A 19,737-nucleotide genomic window follows, 5' to 3' on the forward strand; every position below is an offset into this window, starting at 1 on the left:
GTGATGTGGGGCCAGTTCTCCCTTAGATTCAAAAGATTAATCCAGGCCACCGTGGTCGTTTCATAATGAGCTCCTAAAGACTTAGGCCACTGTCAAAAAGCACCACAAATTTGCAAACCTTTGGTGACGGAGTCTGAAGGCCAGGAGAGACGACGATAAGAGATGGCAGAGTGGTATTAGGTATGGAAGCAGAAAGAAATAGGACTACCATTTGGAAGGAGATTAACATTGGGCTGTGTAGAACCATCCAGAGTAGGATTGCTTTGGGGCAACTGGCGATGCATTCAGAGATAGTCGTGGTGAAGGAGGTAAAGGAGAAAAAGCTACTAGTGTCCTCGGCAAAGCGGTAGGAGGGAAAGCCAAAGGATGAGATGCATTTACCTGGGAGGATTTGTACAGGATGAAAAGGAGGAAGCCAAAGGATGACAACAGGAAGCCGTAATAGGCATGGAGGTGTTGGCGGTGTTAGTATCCGATGAGATGGCGAAGAAGCCGTCCTAGAAATAGGAGTACAATATTGTGAAGCTGAGGGAGGAGAGGGTTTGTAAGAGGTAGGGATGATCCACAGTATCGGAAGCTGCTGAGAGATCAAGCAGGCGAAGGAGAGTTCAGAGCGGTGAGCATGCTAAGGAAGTCAGAGACAGGCGTGCGAGCAGGTTCAGCAGAGTGCTAACTATGGAAACCTAATTGGTGGGGATGACAGTATGTGCCCCTCGAAGTGGCTGACAATACTGTTAAAGACAACTCGCTGCATGATTTGGGAAGGGAAAGACAGGTGCAATTGAGGGCTTTAGAGGGAGGGATTGCTGGGGTCAGAAGCAGCTTCCTTTAATGCGAGGGTGATCGAAGCTATTTTAAATCAGGCAGAGGAGTGTTGATAGGGTGAGATTGGAGAGGGAGGGAGGTGAATGATGAAGATGGGAGAAAAGTGAAACAGTGAGAAGAGTTGGTTTGATAGGAGGTTCTAGCAGGTGGGAGGGATTCGGGGGTGCAATCATTTCGGAGTCGAAGTAAGAGTCAAAGTTATAATTGCTAATTGTGATTGGTTATTTATAACGTGCTTAATACCCAGAGGTTTCTAAGCAGGGACCCGGGCATCAAACCTGTGTTGCTCTGCATTGTCTTGCTTCCAAAGCGAGCGTGTTGCCCCAGAGCTATCCTCCCAGTTGTCAGCAGAGAGGAGGATAGTGAGAGACAGAACCGATGTCTTGGAGGGTCATGGACAGTTTGCAGGGAGGGATGAGTGGAGGGAGGTCGGTTAGTGAGAGGATTTGGCAGAGTTAGGAGCAGTAGTGAGGGCAAGTGGAGAGTCTTTGTGAGCAGTGAGAATAAAAGGAGTGCAAGAGCACTTGGTTGTACATTGGCCCTAATAAGGTATTCCAGAAGGAGCCTGTGCTTTCCTGTCTAAACTGATAACACCTACCGTGTCCTTCTCCAATTGTGAACACTTGCCTTCTTTTGCACTAATAACATATTGCACCTAGCTTTTCACTGAAAACATACTCCAGCACTGCGCCTCTGTCCAAGTCTGTCACTAGTAACATATTCCAGCAGAGTGCTTCCACCTTACCCTTATATGATAGGTTATTTATAACGCACTTAATACCCAGAGGGTTCTAAGCACGGACCCGGGGATCGAGCCACTGTTTCTGGTGTCGACTTGCTTCCAAGGCCAGCGCATTGCCGCTGAGCTATCCTCCCGAGACTCCCCTGGGTAACAATGTACTGCAGCACTGCACGCATGCCTTACTCTAATTAAAAACATATTTCATCAGTGCGCCCCCACCTTCCTCTGCTCTAATGAGGAACACCGGCAGTGGGCCTCTTCCTGTCTCTCAACTAACGCAATGCTCCAGCAGCACAGCTCTGCCTTACTCTCTGCTAATTAGGTTCTCCGGCAGGGCCTGCGCCGGAATACGTTAGAAGTGCTCCTGTACCTCATCGTCCTCTGCACCAAGGTCCGCCGGCACTGCACCTCTACCTCACCCCAGGCCAAGAAGATGCTCCAACAGTCCACCTCTTTCTTGTTCAGCCTTTACAATGCACTAATAAAATACTCCAGAACTACTCTTCTACCTTACTCTGCACTACTAAGAAAGGTGTTTGTAATCATATTGAACAATAACATGCTCCAGGGGTGCACCTTTCTTTCTGGTAATAGTTTAGGGTATTCTAGTGGTACATTTCCACCTTAATGTCTGTTTATAAAGGACAGCAGCGGCGCAACTCTACCTCTGTGCCGGTTATTAGAGTACTCCGGCAGTGCACTGCCAGCTTACTCTTAAATACAGTACTCCTACAGTACCTCCGTGTACCCCAACCTCATTACCGGTTAATAAAGTCATGTATGTAGCCGTGCAGTTGCCCTCGGATTACCGTACCCCAGCAGCGCTTCCCAGACTCCGCGAGTCCTCGGTATTAATAAGGCGTGACTACACTGGGAAAGGCCAGCCCACTGGACGTTCTGCGGCTCCGTTAACAAAGAAAATACCCCATTCCGTGTGCAAACAATCTGACGCATGAGCCCGAGCAAGATGTTCCACATTCCTGGACTATGCCTGTAAACCTAAACTTGCCCCGCCCCCTCCCCTCCACCACTTTACCAGGGCAGCAGCGGCCTCTAGCGGGGGAAGAGTGCAGGCGCCATCTGGGTGAGTGGATCATCAAGGGGCTCTGCTGTCTTTAATTAAAACGGTCTATTAAAGGACTCCTACATATGGTATACAGTACCACCCCCCCCCCCCACTTCCCCCACACTGTATGCTTTAAGGGCATTATAAGTGACGACTAAATGGAGGAAGGAGGCCAAAGGCTGACTGGCAATATCCTTTTTGTGTACAGAAGGGGATATTTTATTCTGGACACTGTCATCGCCTTTAATACCTGGCCTATTGCTTCGTGTAATTCAGTAGATTGTCGAGTTCCTGATACTTAAGAAAAAAGAAATATTCAGCTTCGTGTATGGTGCAGAAAATAATGTGAGCAGTTTAATCAAATGCCTCTAAAAACGCTCTCGTTTTGTGCTTTAAAATAAGCAATTGCATACAGATGTGTACACAGGGGTACAACCCCAGCAGTGCAAAGAGTAAACATGCTACCATAAAAAGTTATCTTTCAGTGAATAGATGTAAAGTGCCAGAGAAAGCTTTTTGGCAGGAAATTAATTTGAAAGTCTTGTCACGGCTTTAATTAAGTCCTGCAGTGACAGCTGGCATTCTGTGCTGGCTCTTGTGACATCACAACTGAAGCGTGATAACTGATTAGAGAGCCATCGTGATGTCATTTCCTTTTTACAGTTCAGTACCGATCTCACAACTAGCCTGGAATAGGAACATTATTTACAGGTTTGGTTTTTATGTGTATTATACGCTGCCATGTATTATAAACATATGTATATTCTTTTTAAACTTGATTTTAGTAGCATTTATAAAGAGAACAAGACATTTGCAACATAACCAAAAACAACAGTCGTATCCCACTTAGGCAAAAACAGACTAGATCTCCCAACCACCACCTATCCCCTCCCCACCCCCTTCCACCTCCCACCCACCTTCACGGACCCCTCGTATAAATCAACTCTTGGTCAATGGTGCAATTTTCCTCCATCAGTGTCTCAGATTGAAAGGTTCTCCTAGTGTCTGTTTCTAGCCCTTGTCGGCTCCCCTCTAAGGCCCCTCCTTCTCTCGTTCCCCGCCTCCTACGAATACCCACTGGGTCTTTCCACCAGATTACCTTCCTCCAGCTCCCATTCATTGCGCCTGGAATTCTCCCACTCTATCATTCACCACTGCAGTAAGCTTCTCCATTATCATCATGCTTTGCACTTTTCCTTCCCATACCTCTTTCGTGGGGAGCATTTCGTTTTTGCAACCTTGGGCTGTTAGGCAGTATTGTATATAGTAACCCCGTGGGAGACTACACCAGCCTTGTCCTCTTGGCAATAGGGAACCCAACCTTTGGCATAGGCCTGTACTTCACAGGTTGGTAGTGTGACTGAGCAGCCAGGCGTATCTCAAAAGGGATCAATGTGAGCTGTAGGGTTACAACATAGAGTTTCACATTGACAAGCATCCAAATAACGCTTACACTCAAGGTTTCTTGCTTAAATAATAATTTATTAATTTAACAGTCAGTTTTAAAATATGCCTCCTTTAGAAGGGAGCAATTTGCAATAAGAATACACTTCAGAATACATTCCCCCAGTTCAATAAAGTAAGTAGATACCCTTTTGGGATGGCACACATTTCATACACCCTGAGGTGACTTCAATAGCTAGCAAACTGTGGACGTTAAAATATCACTTTACACACTTAAATGGTAATACTGAAGTTGTGGCAAAAAGGAAAAGGTTAGGGAAGGAAACAATGGTTAACACGTTTCTCAAACAGGTAAGCACTTTTGAACCCCCAATGCAATGTAGATTAACACTTTCCCAGCTATATAAGTAAAGTATGTAGGACTTTTAGGAGGGATAGTTAAACACAACGTCAGAGGTTAGAAGAGTCTTCAGGGATCTAGGAAAGACAATGTCACTTGAGCAATGTCTAGGGGAGCTGAGGCACTTCTTGAAGGTAGGCAAACGTCTTGCACAATGTTATAGAGAGTTTGTTAAAAATTAATCACTGTTGGGCCACAAGCTGGGAGGCTTGTGATGGGCAAAGCTGCATGCAACTCTGCAAAAGTCAGCAAATACAAGTCTCAACTGAGAGCAAGCAAGCTACACAAACATACCTTAGGTCTGAAGAAATGGTTCCAGCTGGCCTCTGTTCCTGTTGTAGTATGGCAGATACCATTGTTCCTGGGCCTCAGTCATGGGGACAAGAGGGAGGAAATCTGGGGATTCCTGCACTAAGATTCCAAGGTCAGCGGCAGTAATTGGCAAAGTTCAGAACAGCGGCACTTCCCGGTTTCAGCTTCTCGCGAATAGCCCCATCGCAGTTCTTGGACACCTTGTGGGCTTTCCTTGCTTGTGGGGTCCAGCACTCTTTTGAGGTGGCCCAGGCGTGGTCAGCCCTGCTTTGAGGGAGTTCTGAGGATCTTCCTAGAGCTCAAGGCCGGCTTGAAAACAATGCACTCGATTTTGGTGTTCCTGTCCCCTGGCACTCGGTTCCTGCAGCAGCAATGGAAGTACAGCCAGCAGAGAGAGGATTTCCAGTCGAGTTCATCTTGGGGTGGATTGGTCCCACCAACCCAAGGGGAGAAGTTATCCTTTGCAGGGCTTCTCTAGTCGAGGCAAATTCTGAGCTTCAGCACAGCAGCAGGGCTTCACCGGGCAAACCAATGGTCCAGGAGTTCCAGCAAACTTCTCTTCCAAGTTCTTCTTCGGATTCCTTTGTCCAGTGGTCAACTCTGCCTTTCTTGCAAAAGACTTTGCCTTTTTTGAAAGTCGTTTCCATTCATTCGCAGCCTAGCTGTCACTCACACAGCAGGGTTCGGCCAATCACCTTTGGGTGCATTCCTGTAACCAAGGAGACTAAGTGTTATGATGATGTTTCTCTCTGAGAGCAGAGAGGGCTTACGTATATGTTACATAGCAAGAGCAGGATGTCTCTATGATGTCATCGGAATGTTAGCCCTTTCATGTCATGTTTAAGTTCTAATATTGTCAGTTGATGGAGGATTTGATGGGGAAGGATCTCTTATGAGCGGGGGTCTTTTTGCCTTCATTTATCTTGAATAAATACTTAAATATAACTTACCCGCATCTGTCTGCTACTTCACAACAATGGCGACGAGGATGGGATTCAAGAAAGAAGCATCAGTTGGCTGGCAGGTGAAGTGAAGGCCTAGACGCAGACCCCCGTGAAGATTGAAGCACCGTCCGCTCCGCATTAAGCGCCGAGCGGTGACCGCATCAACTGCAGCTGAGGACTCCTCCGATTACAGTGTCCCAAATCGAGCGACTCTTCAGGCTACGTTGTCCCCGCACTCAGCCTTCCTATCCAGGACCTGTTCGCCCTTTGGCCAGGCCGCTCCGCAGCCGCGTTGAGCAGCCCACGGCGAGTCAATCTCCGTAACTCCCTGTGCTTGTTACCGTGGAGGAAAAGCCGTCCCTTCTCCTGGAGCCCCGCCCTGCAAGGCAGGGACTGCTCCGCCCAGCTGCGGCGTTGAGTGGGGGAAGAGAGGCCGCGAATCTGCGCAGGAGAGATCAAAGCTGATCTCAGGGATTTGATCCGCCTCCCACTGGCGTCGAGCGGCTCCCCTGAGCTTACATGACGACGTTCATCGCCTTTTCCCCGGAGAAGTCAAGTAAGTGTTTTTTTTCTACGTTTTTGCTGCCCGTGAATTCTCACGAAAGAGCCCACACAGACGGAGTGATTCATACGCAACTACCGTATTATGTCTAATAGGAAGTGAGGCAAGATCATCCGTGACTCTGTGTCCAAGGTGCCGTATACCGTATAGTAAAGGGGCAGTGAATTGTATGACTCAAAATACGTACGACGTAGGTTTCAAAGTAGTGCCACACAGCATCCAAGAGGAACAGACTGTTGTCATATTAACTTGGAAGGAGTTGTAACCCCTCTATACATCCACACAATTATTTTGGAAGAAGAGAACTGCTGAGAGTTACTGCAGTTAACTTGAGTTATTTGGGGAGATCCTCACCCGTTGCAGGATTTTTTTTAATGATCACTCAGAAACCACATTAAGTGCACATACTACCAGTCAGCTAAACATGGCAGGTCTTCCAGGCATATCAGGTCCTCCCATTTTATGCCGACCCCAGGAATAGCAAAGATTTCTTGGCATCAATGGCGCAAGGGTTTCATGCACTATATGAAGGCGGCTGGCGGTACGTCCTATTCTGGTGAGAGGAAGCTGGCTTTATTGTTGCATTTTTTGGGATTTGAAGGCCAGAGAGTTTTTGACACACTACCGCAATTAGAAGGAGATGGTAGTGGTGATAATCTGAATGAATTTGAAATTGCATTATTGAAACTCGACAAGCATTTCAATCCAAAAAGGAGCACAATTTTGGAACGTCACAACTTTTGCATGCGTGTTCAGGCACAGGGGGAGTCTGTTGAAGATTATGTGACTGCTTTGCGGCATCTGGCTCTAACTTGTAAATTTCAAGGAAGCTTTGATGAACATATTCGTGATCAATTCATGACACATTGTCGATCTAACAAAATACGGGAAGAATTATGGCTAAAAGATGAACCCAATTTAGATGAAGTATTGGATTTGGCCAAACGAGTAGAGCACTCTTTAGCATGTGTGGCCAAGTTGTCCAAAACTGAAGGAGAAGATGCTAAGGAGTCAAAACCAGAGGTACTGAACATAGCGGAAGGAAAGAACAAAAGAAGAGGAAGAAATAGACAGTCAAGCAGGAACATTCCGGAGGAAAGAAGGAGTCAAAATACATGTCAGAAAGATGAGAAAAGAGAGGAGAGGAAAGATGATAGACTTTGTTTTCGGTGCGCTAGTGCGACTCATTTTGCATCTTCTGTAATTTGCCCAGGGCGAAGGACTGTTTGTACCAAATGCAGAAGGAGAGGACATTTTATGTCATGTTGCAAGAATTTCCAATTTGGACAAGATAACCAAAGAAAAGTCTTTTATGTAAATGAAGAGGAGGATAGGAAATCGTCAGATGACGAAGTTGTTGTTGTCCCTTCTCAGAATGTTATTGTCAATACGATTAATGTTGTTGGTAAGGGTGATGATGCAGATGACTGTGAGCGTCCATATGCTACAGTGAGTGTAAATGGTTTCAGGATATCATTAATGGCTGACTCCGGGTCAAAAATAACTCTCATTTCCAGGAGTATATTTGAAGCAGAGATGAGAGGGAATGTATCAGCACTGTCAGAACCTGACATAAGTCCAGGAAGTTACAATCAAGATCGGATCGAGTTGTTAGGTTATGTGTGGAGTAAGTTTGAGTTTAAAGGTCGATGTTGTGATGTGAAGGTGTATATCACTAAGAAGGGACAATCTTTATTAGGATGGAGAGAACAAAAGAATTTCGGAATTAGGCTTGATCCCAACCATCCAGACCAAGTGTTACAAGTTTCCGAAGGACCGGTGACTCATGGGAAATATATGTCAGAGTATAGGAAAGTGTTTGATGAGTCTCTGGGAAAAATAAAAGGCTTTCAACACCAGATAATATTGAAGAAGGGCAGTGTACCTGTCGTGGCTAAGCTCAGACCTGTGCCATTTGCTTTACGAGGCACTGTGAAGAGAGAATTACAAAAATTGTTGGCGTCAGGTGTAATTGAGAGAGCTGGGGGAGTAGAGTGGGTTTCCCCAGTGGTGATTGTGAAGAAGAGTTCAGGGGATTTAAGGTTGTGTGTTGATATGCGTGAGTTAAACAAATGTGTGTTGGTGGACAGGCATCTCCTGCCCAACATGGGAGAGTTATTGACCAGGGTGGGCGGGGGAAAGTATTTTTCCAAACTGGATATGGCATCAGCTTATCATCAAGTGGAGTTGGAGGAGGGCTGTAGGAAAATCATGCATTTGTAACACATGAGGGTGTGTTCCAATTTAGGAGGATGCCATTTGGGTTGGCATCCGCCTCTTCAGTTTTCCAGAAAATCATGGATCGTTTGTTGAGAGGGATGAAGGGTGTTTTTTGTTTTCAGGATGCTGTGTTGGTGAGTGGGGTGACTTTAGAGGAACATGACAAAAATGTGTGCAAGGTGTTGAAGATGTTTGAAGAGAGAGGTATCACGGTGAGAGGAGAGAAATTTAAGTTTGCTGTGACGAGAGTGGAATATCTGGGTCATGAAGTGTCGGGAGATGGTATAAGACCCAAAGAAGATATGGTGAATTCTATAAGAAATATTGAAAAGCCTAGGAATAAAAGTGAACTTCGTTCATTTCTGGGAATGACAGAATTTTACCAGAAATTTGTTATGAACTATGCCGATAAAGTTCAGGAATTAAGGAAAATCTTGAGGAAAGGCACTGACTTCGTGTGGAATAATCGGTGTGAGAAAGAGTTCAATAGTATCAAAGAAGATATAGATATGGCTCGTCCGTTAGGATGTTTTGACACCAGGAAGTCTACCATTATTACTGTTGACGCCAGTCAGGGTGGTCTGGGAGCCGTATTGTCTCAGAAACAAGAAGATGGTTCTGAGAATATTATAGCTCATGCATCAAGGGGTCTCAGAGGGGCAGAGATGAGATATTCTGTCATCAAGAAAGAGGCTTTAGCCTGTTTCTGGGCTGTTGAACGTTTCAAGAATTTTGTGTGGGGTGTTGAATTTACAATACGCACTGATCATAAGTCTCTAAAAGCAATATTTGAGAATAAGGGCCTTGACAAAGTTTCACGCCGGGTGGCAGGTTGGGTCACCAGGATGCAGACGCACTGTTTTAAAATAGAGATCATACCTGGGAAGGAAAATATTTTAGCGGACAGTCTGTCAAGGATTAGAGTTGCAAACCCTGAGAATGTAGAGAATGAAGAATTAGAATTAGTATTTGTTAATACTGATGGCATAGTTTCCAAACGAGAGTGGTTAGAGGGTATGAAAGGAGACAATGTTATAAACAGAGTAATTCCGTATGTTGTGTCTGGATCATGGCCAAATAAGCAGGCATTGGAGGAAGATGCTAAGCCATATTGGGAGGTGAAGGACGAGTTGTCTGTAAATGAGGATATTTTGTTCAGGTGGGGTAGGGCCGTTGTTCCCATTGGTTTGAGGAAGAAGGTTATAGAATTGGCACACAGAGGTCTCAGTGGAGTTACAAAGACAAAGGGTGTCTTGAGAGAAGACTATTGGTGGCCAGGATTTGACAAGGAAATAGAGGATGTCCTGGCAAATTGTCATTTTTGTATCAAGAGTGGTAAGGGCGTTGTAGCCAAGAAACAGCCATTGGTGGATGTAGGTCTCCCATCCAGGATATGGAGTGAGATTGCTATGGACATTCTGGGCCCCGTGGAATTAGGTTATGGGTGCGGAAAATATGTAGTTTTGGTTGTGGATTTATTTTACAGGTGGACGGATTTTAAAATTGTCAGAGACATCACGGGGAAGAGTATGATAAGAGTTTTGCAAGAGATTTTTGCCAATGAAGGTTTACCAGAAACTGTCTTGACGGACAATGGTCCCCAGTTTATAGGAGAAAATTTCACCAGCTATTTGAGAAAATGTGGAGTGGGACACAAAAGGACTTCGTTATGTCACCCTGAATCAAATGGTGTTGTTGAGAGGATGAATAGATGTGTGATGGAGAGCGTAAGGATGGGAGAGGAGTGCGGTTTGGACAAGTTAGCCATGATACAAAACAGAATGTGGGCTCTGAGAATGGCGCCACATTCTGTAACCGGATTATGCCCATTTGAGCTTATGAGGGGCAGGAAGCCGTTTTCCATAACGTGCCCACCTTGGCTTGGTAGGAGTAGAGAGTCCGACCTGGGGGTGGATCAAGTAAGGAAGTCACTGGTGGAAAAGAAATCAGAATGGGTCATGCGTGAAAATTTAAGAAGAGGAAAGAAAGAATTGCGTGTGGAATGTGGAAATTGGGTCAGGATAAGGAAAGGGTTTCTCAAAAGAAAAGGGGACTCCCTTTATTCGGATCCGGTTACAGTTGTAGCAGTCATGAAAGGTGCGGTGCGTGTGACCGGTGGGCAGGTGTGGAACAAAAATAGAATAGCTACTGTAAAGAGGTGTCATGTGTGAAATGAGGACTCAAATGTATAGTTGACGGTTGTGTTAACTCTTTTTGTTGTGGTTGTTTAAATGTGTTAGTGAATTCTCATTAAAAAAAAAAAAAGTTTTGAAGTTAAAAAAAATGGAGGGAGATGTGTTATGATGATGTTTCTCTCTGAGAGCAGAGAGGGCTTACGTATATGTTATATAGCAAGAGCAGGATGTCTCTATGATGTCATCGGAATGTTAGCCCTTTCATGTCATGTTTACGTTCTAATATTGTCAGTTGATGGAGGATTTGATGGGGAAGGATCTCTTATGAGCGGGGGTCTTTTTGCCTTCATTTATCTTGAATAAATACTTAAATATAACTTACCTGCATCTGTCTGCTACTTCACAACACTAAGCACAGGGAGTTTCGGGCACCTCACTTGCTTCCTGTCCTGCCAGACACGCTGAAGCCAAAGGCAGGCTTCAGCAGTGAAGCCCGGCACAGACAAAATGAACAAAGGGACCAAACCTGGTATGGTGCACAGAGTAAATCTCAAGAAGGACCTTTACAACAAGAACTGGCGAAAAAGAAGACCGGGCCATTTTGACAAAATGGGCACCCATGGGTGCAGAACTGCAGCTGAGGATTCAGTCTGTGGTAAAAACACACGATGGTAGGAAAAAGTAAACCACTGCAACCAGCAATTAATTGTAGAAAGGGTAACATAAAAATGTTACATGAGAAAGTAGACAAAGGGATACTAAGTAACCCCTCCAGCACTCTATGTAAGATAGGGTGTGCTGGGTCTACAAAGTTATAAAAGGGAAGTAAAGTCAATTTCACTTTACTGCTCTTGGAAACAGTAGTTTATCCAAGAGAATGTATTTAAACCTTTGGAAAATCCAAAGGACTTCCCTGTGCCACTGCACTGAAGACGCTGTGTGTCACAATCTAAAAAGATGATGCCTATGGAGTTTGTCAGACTCCAAAACCAAAAGAAACACTGTTCAAATCAAAGAAAAATACATGAGAGTGGGAAGAAGGTCTCACTCTCTCGAGGATAAAAGTCCTAAAGTCCAGCAAAGGAGCTGGGTATTCTCTATGGTTGAAGGAAATTAGCACATTTCTGAGAATTCTCCTTAACATGGGCTATAGCCAGTCTTCCCCATCTTTTTGCGGTAGCCCTAGTAGCGACTGCAGTGGGTCCAAATCCAGCCCTATCCCCGTCACCTCTTCCATCCAGCTCAACACCTCTTTCCAAAACACTTGCACCTTGGGGCATCGCCACCACATGTGTGCCAGGATCCCCCGATTCCCACAACCCCTGGGTCACCGCAGAGATGCACCCAGAAACATTTTGAACATTTCTGGGTCTCTGTGCCATCCCATTAGCAGTTTAAAGTCGTGTTCTATCGTGGAGGTAAACAATGGCCCCTGGAAGACCACTTTATATATTCATGCCCACTCCTCCTCGGGGATCTCTTCACCCACCATCTCCGCCCAATACCTCTGAAAGTTTTGCCTCCCCTGTAGACAGGTCTCATTCATAGCTTTGTATAGCTTGGAAAGTATCCCCTTCTTTGTTGCTGATTGGTCCAGGGCCTTTTCCACTTATGTAAATTCTCTACCCGCCCCTTTCCCCCACTTTGGGTCAGTCAGAATACCCTGTGGAAATATTCAAATATATCCCATACCGCACCCCATTCCTTGAAGCTCCCACACTCAAACAATTGTCCCACCCTCTCGATCCCTGCATCTGACCACCTCTGTAAATGCGTAAATCCCTGGGGCCTCAGTTCAAACGGAGGCCCCCATACTGAGGACATAGGGAAGGGCCACAATATATAACTGTGTGTGTCTCTAGATTCCTGCCAGACTGACCAGTGTAGGGTGGGAACGGGGACATTCCGGTATTGATTTAAGCGGGGACAAGAATTAATCCCTGACCTTCAGAGGGTGAGCTGTGAGATCCTCCAGATAGGTCCAATAAGTCCTCAGGTCCTCTCTCATAAGTTTCAGCATCCCCCTGATCTGTGCCGCCTTATAATACAGGCGGATATCCGCGAACCCGAAACCGCCTGGTCCCTTGGAAGGGTCAGGGTCGCCATTTTTACTCTTACGGTCTTGTTTCCCTATATAAATCTACATAGCTCTCCTGTGACTTCTATGAAAAACCTATCTGGGAGCTGTCTCAGAATGGCCGCAAACAAATATAACAGTCTGGGGAGCACATTAATTTTTATAGAGGTCATCCTGCCGTACCAAGTCAGTATTAAAGGGGGCCACCACTTCAGGTCGGTCGTGAGTTACGCACGAAAGGGGTTATAATTAGCCACCACCATCTCCTCCTCTAGATTCCTTGTCACCCAGATGCCCAGGTATTGAATACTCCCCTGGTTAATCGTTTTGCCGCAATAGCTCTCTTTCGTTGTATAGAAGGGGACTCCGTTCCAGCAGAGGCAAGATAGAAGACTTTCCCATTTTGAGTCCCAAGAGGCTACCATAATCTGCAATCTGGCCCATTAGCGCTGGGAGGGAGACCGGAACATTCATAAGGTACGCCAGTATATCGTCAGCAAACAGCTCCATTTTCCATTCAACTTCACCCCCCCACTATACCACTGATCTGGTCATTCATTCGAATTGCGATTGCCATTAGCTCCATGGCAAGGGCATACAAAAGTGGGGAGAGGGGACATCTCTGCCTAGTACCTCTTGTGAGTTCAAAGGTCTTGGTAAGTCCCCCGTTGATCCGTACCCTCTCTCTGGACCGATTATATAGTGCTGTCACCCATTTCAGGAAGTTTGATCCCAGCCGCATCCTCCCCAGAACCTTCACCATGAAGTGCCAATCAACCCTGTCAAAGGCCTTTTCTTAGTCCAACATCACTGGACATGTATCCAGCCCTCCCACTTGTGTCCCATGAATCAGGCTGATGGTCTTCCTGATGTTATCTGATCCTTGCCTTCCCCTAACAAATCCCACTTGGTCCCCATGCACTAGAATTGGCATACCCCCTCCAATCTTGTTCCCAAGACTTTTGCCAGTATTTTTACATCCCCATTGAGTAGGGAGATGGGCCTATAAGAAGAGCATCTAGTGGGGTCCTTCCCTTCCTTTGGGATTGCAACAATGACCGTCACCATATTAAAGTCCCCGCACACCACCAGTTGACCCTCAGCGGATTGAATTAGTTTATCCCTGACCCGCTCCCAGAACTCACATTGCTGCACATTCAGTGCATATCCTGAACCAAATGTGAACTTAACCCCATTTAACTGACCATTTGCAAACACATAGCTCCCATTGGGGTCACTCAACACCATCTATCGTGAAGCTCAGCCGGGTGGAGATCAAGACAGCTACCTCATGCCTCTTCTAGACATCGGAGGCCATAATCACTTCCCACACCTCCCGGGAGCGCAGTCTGGGTTCCCCGTCTTCTTCCAGTGTTTCCCCTGTAGACACATCCAATCGAGATGGACCTCTTGAACTCACGGAGCATCATAGATCTCTTGGAAGGTGAGTTAAGGCTCCGGACATTTAAGGAGCCAATCCGCATATCACCACGGTCAGACACCCCTGTTTCCGCAAGGGCGCTCTCCACTCCCCCCCTCCTCCGAGACAAGTCCATATTTGGGACCCTTCTAATCCGGCCTCTAAACCGCACCATTGTTAAGAACATTCACCCCTTGAACATACACTGCCTTCCCCTCGGCATCCAACCCCGCCCCGAACCATCTCCTCTGATGAGATTGAATCACAAGCGGTCCTCCCCATTTACAGATCGTCTCAACCAAGCCCTCTAATTCGAGACCCCTCCATACCCTTTCTTCTAACAACTTACAATCCCCCCGTCATGTTAATCATCAAACAGCAGCACCACATTCCTCGGCTGGTCTCACGGCTCAGGAGGGGCCCACTTGGGGCGAGCCAAGTTTCCTGAATTTTCTTGAGCCTGGAACTTTACGTCTATTCGGACCCTTTATGTGCCAGCGTCGGTCCTCCTGGCCCATGTCTTCGTCAGTCAACTTTTTCCCCATCTCCTCCCAGCACTTCTTCCGTTACCCTTTTATGTCTTCCCCGGTCACCAATTTGTAACTGTAGCCTTCTACTTCAAAGGAGGCAGAGAAGGGGAATCCCCATCAGTATCTCACCCCCTTCTCGCTAAGCCACTTTTTGAGGGGGCAACACAAGCGCCCCTTCGCTAGTGTACGCGCCGACAAATGTTGATAAATTGCCACCTTCACGTTTCACATGGACACAGTGCTCAACCCCCTTTGCCTTCAAGGATTTTTTGTCTATCTGGGTAGTTGTGGAAGCTCACGAGCACCAAACACGGGCTCCTCCAGGATGCTAACGCTCTATGAACCTTCTCAAGTTTGAGTTTGTCCATGTTCTCATCACCAAACAGCGTCTTAACCACCTTGTCCATCGTTCTCCGAAGGTCTCCTTCCATTTCACCTTCCTTCTCCGGGATTCCAAAAAATCTCAGGTTATTTCTCCTCCCCTGGTTTTCAAAGTCATAGACCGGGATGTGCCCCAGCCCCTGTTCCCCTGCTATTTGTCTCTATTTTCGCAAGTCTGGCCCACCCTTTTCCGGGCACCCGCCACCGGCCTCCATCTCTGTCTTTTGGCCCCCACAGTTCTGGCTCCTTCAGTGCTTGTGTAGAGTGGGGGCAGGCAGCGGTCCACCTCCTTCCTTTCCCTCCTTCAGGGCATGGGGTTATTGTCTGTCTCTGTGCCCCCTTCCAGACGTGCGGTCCAGGTGACGCAGATCCTTAGTAAGGAGGGCACACACCCCAGGTGTCCCCTTAGCTGGCTCCACTTGGCTCTGGTAGTGACCCATGGGACGGGGTGGGGAGACGGCTTCCAGTCTGGTCCTCTCGCTTCGTGCCGTCCTCTCTTTCCCTGCACCGCGTGGATTGTTCTCTTAGTTGGTTAGTGCCGTGGGGGTCCTCCACAAGGTGGGCACACACCCCTGGGATGAACCTGGGGGCCCACGCCTTCTTAAGACTTCCCTGGGTGAAGCTGTTTTCTGAGCATCCTCCTAATTTCTTGTCCAGGCTCCCTCTGGCATGTCTCTTCTCCTCGTGTTCTTTCTCTGGGTCACCACGGCCTTCCTTAGTATCGCCAGATGAAGTGGGGTATGGTATCTCTCTGTCTGCTTCGTCTCGGGCTCTGACAGGCCAAGTGCTAGAGGTACTTCTTATGAGTCACTGCTCTATGTAGGGAGTTTGGGGGCCCCCAGTGATAGACCAATATTGTTCTCTTCCTGGTCTCTAGGGTGTTTCCTCTACCTCTTCCGGGGCTTGGCCCTAGTCAAAGGGGCCCCCACCAGGTCGGGGAGGCCTCTTCTCTTCCAACGCCCTTGGGCTGCTTCTGTGCTCTCTTTCTGTGGCCACCCACCACTCCCAGCTGTCCCCCTCCTCCTTATATTTTCACTCGACACCAGTCAATGTTTAGATCAGCCAGTTCCTGGGTTGCGTTTCATCATGGGGAACTTGCCTCCTGTGTCAACAGATCCAGGCTCCTTATTTCCCGGGCTCCTCAAGAACCTTTCAATCAATCAAGGGGTGGGTGATTCCAGGGCCATGCGCTCCCTTCTCTGTCCAGTAGGGGCACCACAGAGGGCTCATCTGGCCCCAGTCCAGTTCCCCCCTTTGGTGTGCCACTTAATTTGCTTCCGCGGGTCCCCCTTACCCTCCGGCCTCCCAAAGCTCTGCGGGTCTCCCGCGGTCTTCCCAGGCTCTCCTCTGGGCTCGGCCAGTACTCTGCCCCCGGGACACGCTGGCCGCCCTGGTGACAATTGGGGGGTCCTCACCACCTCTGCTGTGCTTCTGTAGAGTGTGCCCCGCAGGGGTAAGGGGAAAAAGCTTACCTCCCCTCCCGATCCGGCCTGCTCCTCTATCCTCCACGCACTGCCATCTCTCCTCGGTGCACGTACTTCTCTGCCGTACTTGGAGAGACTCTTTCGTTTTCGCCCAGGGAGTGCACACACAATTTATCCCTCAATACCAGACCGACTTTGCTCGTTCCTTTGCCCACAGGTACCGCTGGGGTTCCTGCAGCAGATAGTGTAGCCGGGCGGAGGGGGACGGGGGCTGTAGGTGGGGGCTCAATCCACTTCTCCAGACCCTAATGTGGGAGATACACGCTGAAGCTGCTCACATCAGCGCACCCCCTGGTGGCCTCCATAAACATATATTTTACATTTGAAATGGTGGGCTTCTTCGTATCACACAAAGGTAGTGGATTCAGAGCAATTTAAAGTAATTTCTGAATTACCTCAATTTAAAATTTGATTTAACGTCCTGGTCTGAAGTTGGGTTTGTGGGAATAGTACTGAGGAGCCAGGTTAAGCTGAGGAGCAGATATTATCTGTGCAATATGATTGAGTAGGCGGTATATGGGAAGAGCAGAGCCGCCCGGACAGCCTGGCCTGCTGTGAAATCCTGTGTGTCTATGTAGCTATGTTTATCCAGGGGAACAGCGATGGCTCTGTTAGGAGGGGTACTGTGTTTTACTCTAGCATCAGAACAGATGATCGTTGCGATAAATGGATAGGATAAATTGGATGCTTACTTATAATGAAACTGGGAAAATATATGCCATGTAAAAAATAGATTGGCCTTTTTTAGACAGTTATTAAACAACTTAGAAATAAATCAAAGCGGCAATTCCTCCAGAAGGCACCAGATAATAATTTCCAAAAAATATATTTTTTTCAATTGTTAGTTATTTTTTATTAGTATCTGGTGCCATTTTCCCACTCACCTGCTCATGTCAATTGGTGGATTTCTGAGCCTTACCGGACTGGTAATCCCTCATCCGATGTCCCGTCTCACGCCCATCTCCGCCGCATCTCCAGTGTTCTCACAATGAAAAGGGAGAAGGAACTACGTGTAGTCCCTTCTCCCTTTCCATAGTGGCTATTTTCTTTGTTTTGATTGTTTCTTCTTTTTTCAATGGCTGCCATGGAAAGGGACAAGGGGCTACATGTAGTCCATTTTCCCGACCACACCATGGAAAGCGAGAAGGGACTACTCATAGTCCCCTCTATGCATTACTTAGCAGACTTTCTTTCTTTTTTTCAGTAGCGAAACACTGTGGCGTCTCGCAAACAGGAAAAAAAACACTATTAGAACTCTGGTTTTACGTGCCGGACTACTAATAGCAATAATTTGCCAAAATGCGGGATATGGTTGACTAACAACAATCGGCTAACAGAAAGGTAAGGCTACTTTACACAATTAGGCTAAATGAGAGATATGTCTAACTAATACAAATGGGCTTTGCTCACATATTTGCCAGCATTTGCCCCTGTAATAGCACAACTGAGATGGCTTTCTCTCAAAATGTTAGCATTTATCCCTGTCATGACACGGATATGATAGCTTTTCTCCGAAATGCTAGCATTTGCCACTTTAAGGCCACACACACCTGTGATGGCTTTGCCCCAAAATGCACTTTCTTTTCCCAAACGTTTTTATTGGCATTTTCCATAAGTGAAACAAACCGTGAACTTCCCATCCCAAAACTCCCCTCCCCCACCCAACCCCCCCATCCCTACCCAGGCCAGAGCATTTCTCACTCTTTCAGTTCGTGAAGGCACCTTGTCCCCCCAATTCACTTGCTTTCCCTCATTTGCCTCCTCTCCCATCTCTAAGTACTTGGGGGAGAGGGGGGCAGTCTTCAAACCAGCCCCAAGAGCCGGGCTCTCCGCGGACACCATCCCCTTTTGTAGTCGTCCATAAGAAATCGCAGAACCAGGTCCCAGTCTGCCAAAATTTTGGCGTGATCCCCCCTGATCTCATACGTCACCTGTTCCATCACCGCAAAGTTCCACATCTTTGCTACCCACTCATGTTCAGTCAGGGGATCTCTTGCTTTACATTTTTGCGCCACTAATAAAGCACCTGCCATCACCAGAATGACGTAGACCTTTCGCTGTGCCTTCGTAGCCAGGTTCTCAAACCCTCCATCCAATCCCAATATAAACATGCCCAGATTTGGGTTCTTCTCCACCCTGAGGATCCCCCTAACTGCCTCTTGGACCCTGTCCCAAAACCTCTCCACTATCGAGAATCCCCACCACATATGGCTCTAAGATCCCTCCTCCCCACAGCCCCTCCCAACATTTCCCTGAAGGCCTCGGGTGCATTTTCCTCAACTTGCTGGGGGTGAGGTGCCACTGGAAAATCAGTTTCATCCAGATCTCCTGGATCTGCAACAAATATGCCAATCTAGGAATACCCTGCCATAGTGAGGTCCACCGCTCTTGTTCCACCTCCTGTTCTACCTCTCTTTCCCAATTTGCCATATACTTCCTGGGACCTTCGTCCTCTCCCTCTTTAATTAACCTATAGAGATCCCACACTAGATGTCTGTCTCCCGACTTGGATGTTACATACTTCTCAAAAGGGGTTAGAGCTTGCATCGCTGCTGCCCTGATTCCAGGACCTAAAGCCCAGTGCCTCAACTGAGCATATTGGAACCTGCCCTCTCCCCTTCTCCAAAGTCTCTTTCACATCCTATGAACGTCTTGATCTCATCCCCATCGAAAAGGTCCCTCAATGCATTAGTCCTTTTAATAGACACCTGTGATGGCTTTGCTGAAATATTGCCAACATTTGCCCTTTTAAGGACACAGCTGTGAGGACTTTGCCCCAAAAGCACAGCATTTACCCCATATAAGAACACACCTCTGATGGATTTGTAGTGGAAGTGTCCACTTTTTGAATGACATCACAGGAAGTGACACCACATGACCTTTGATCCTGATGCCTGCAACCGTTTGATCTAGTGACATCACATGAAGTGACACAATAATAGAAAACTGTAATAAGTGTCTGATTAGTTTTCAAGCAAATATTAGCTTTGGCTGTGTCACAATATGTAAGGGGTGCAGTCATGATATGCCAGTGGCACTCCCAACAGAACCATCATAGGCTATAAGTATTGCTTTCCTATGCCAATCCATCCTCATATGGTGAGTCACTGGCATGTTATATATATATGTGGGTAAGTAATTGAGTTATTTTGCACATCTCGTGTGCTCTGACCGCTGTAGTGGGTTAAAAAGTATCACAGCTTGTAGGCACTTCTTCCCTCGTCCCGCCTTCCCG

The 19,737-nt window shown here is 47.0% G+C and overlaps 1 long non-coding RNA gene across 1 annotated transcript in view; it reads right to left on the reverse strand.

Annotated features, from left to right (window-relative positions):
• The window catches only part of LOC138579652 (uncharacterized), a 62,907-nt gene extending 60,440 nt beyond the window's left edge, over positions 1 to 2,467 (reverse strand). The window contains exon 1 of the long non-coding RNA XR_011304113.1: positions 2,382 to 2,467. This is a non-coding gene — a long non-coding RNA (uncharacterized lncRNA). The remainder of the gene's footprint in view (positions 1 to 2,381) is intronic.
• Between the last annotated feature and the right edge of the window lie 17,270 nt (positions 2,468 to 19,737).

The sequence above is a fragment of the Ambystoma mexicanum genome, chromosome 3p, assembly GCF_040938575.1.
Source record: "Ambystoma mexicanum isolate Mex_15411 chromosome 3p, UKY_AmexF1_1, whole genome shotgun sequence".
In the NCBI taxonomy this organism is placed as follows: domain Eukaryota; kingdom Metazoa; phylum Chordata; class Amphibia; order Caudata; family Ambystomatidae; genus Ambystoma; species Ambystoma mexicanum.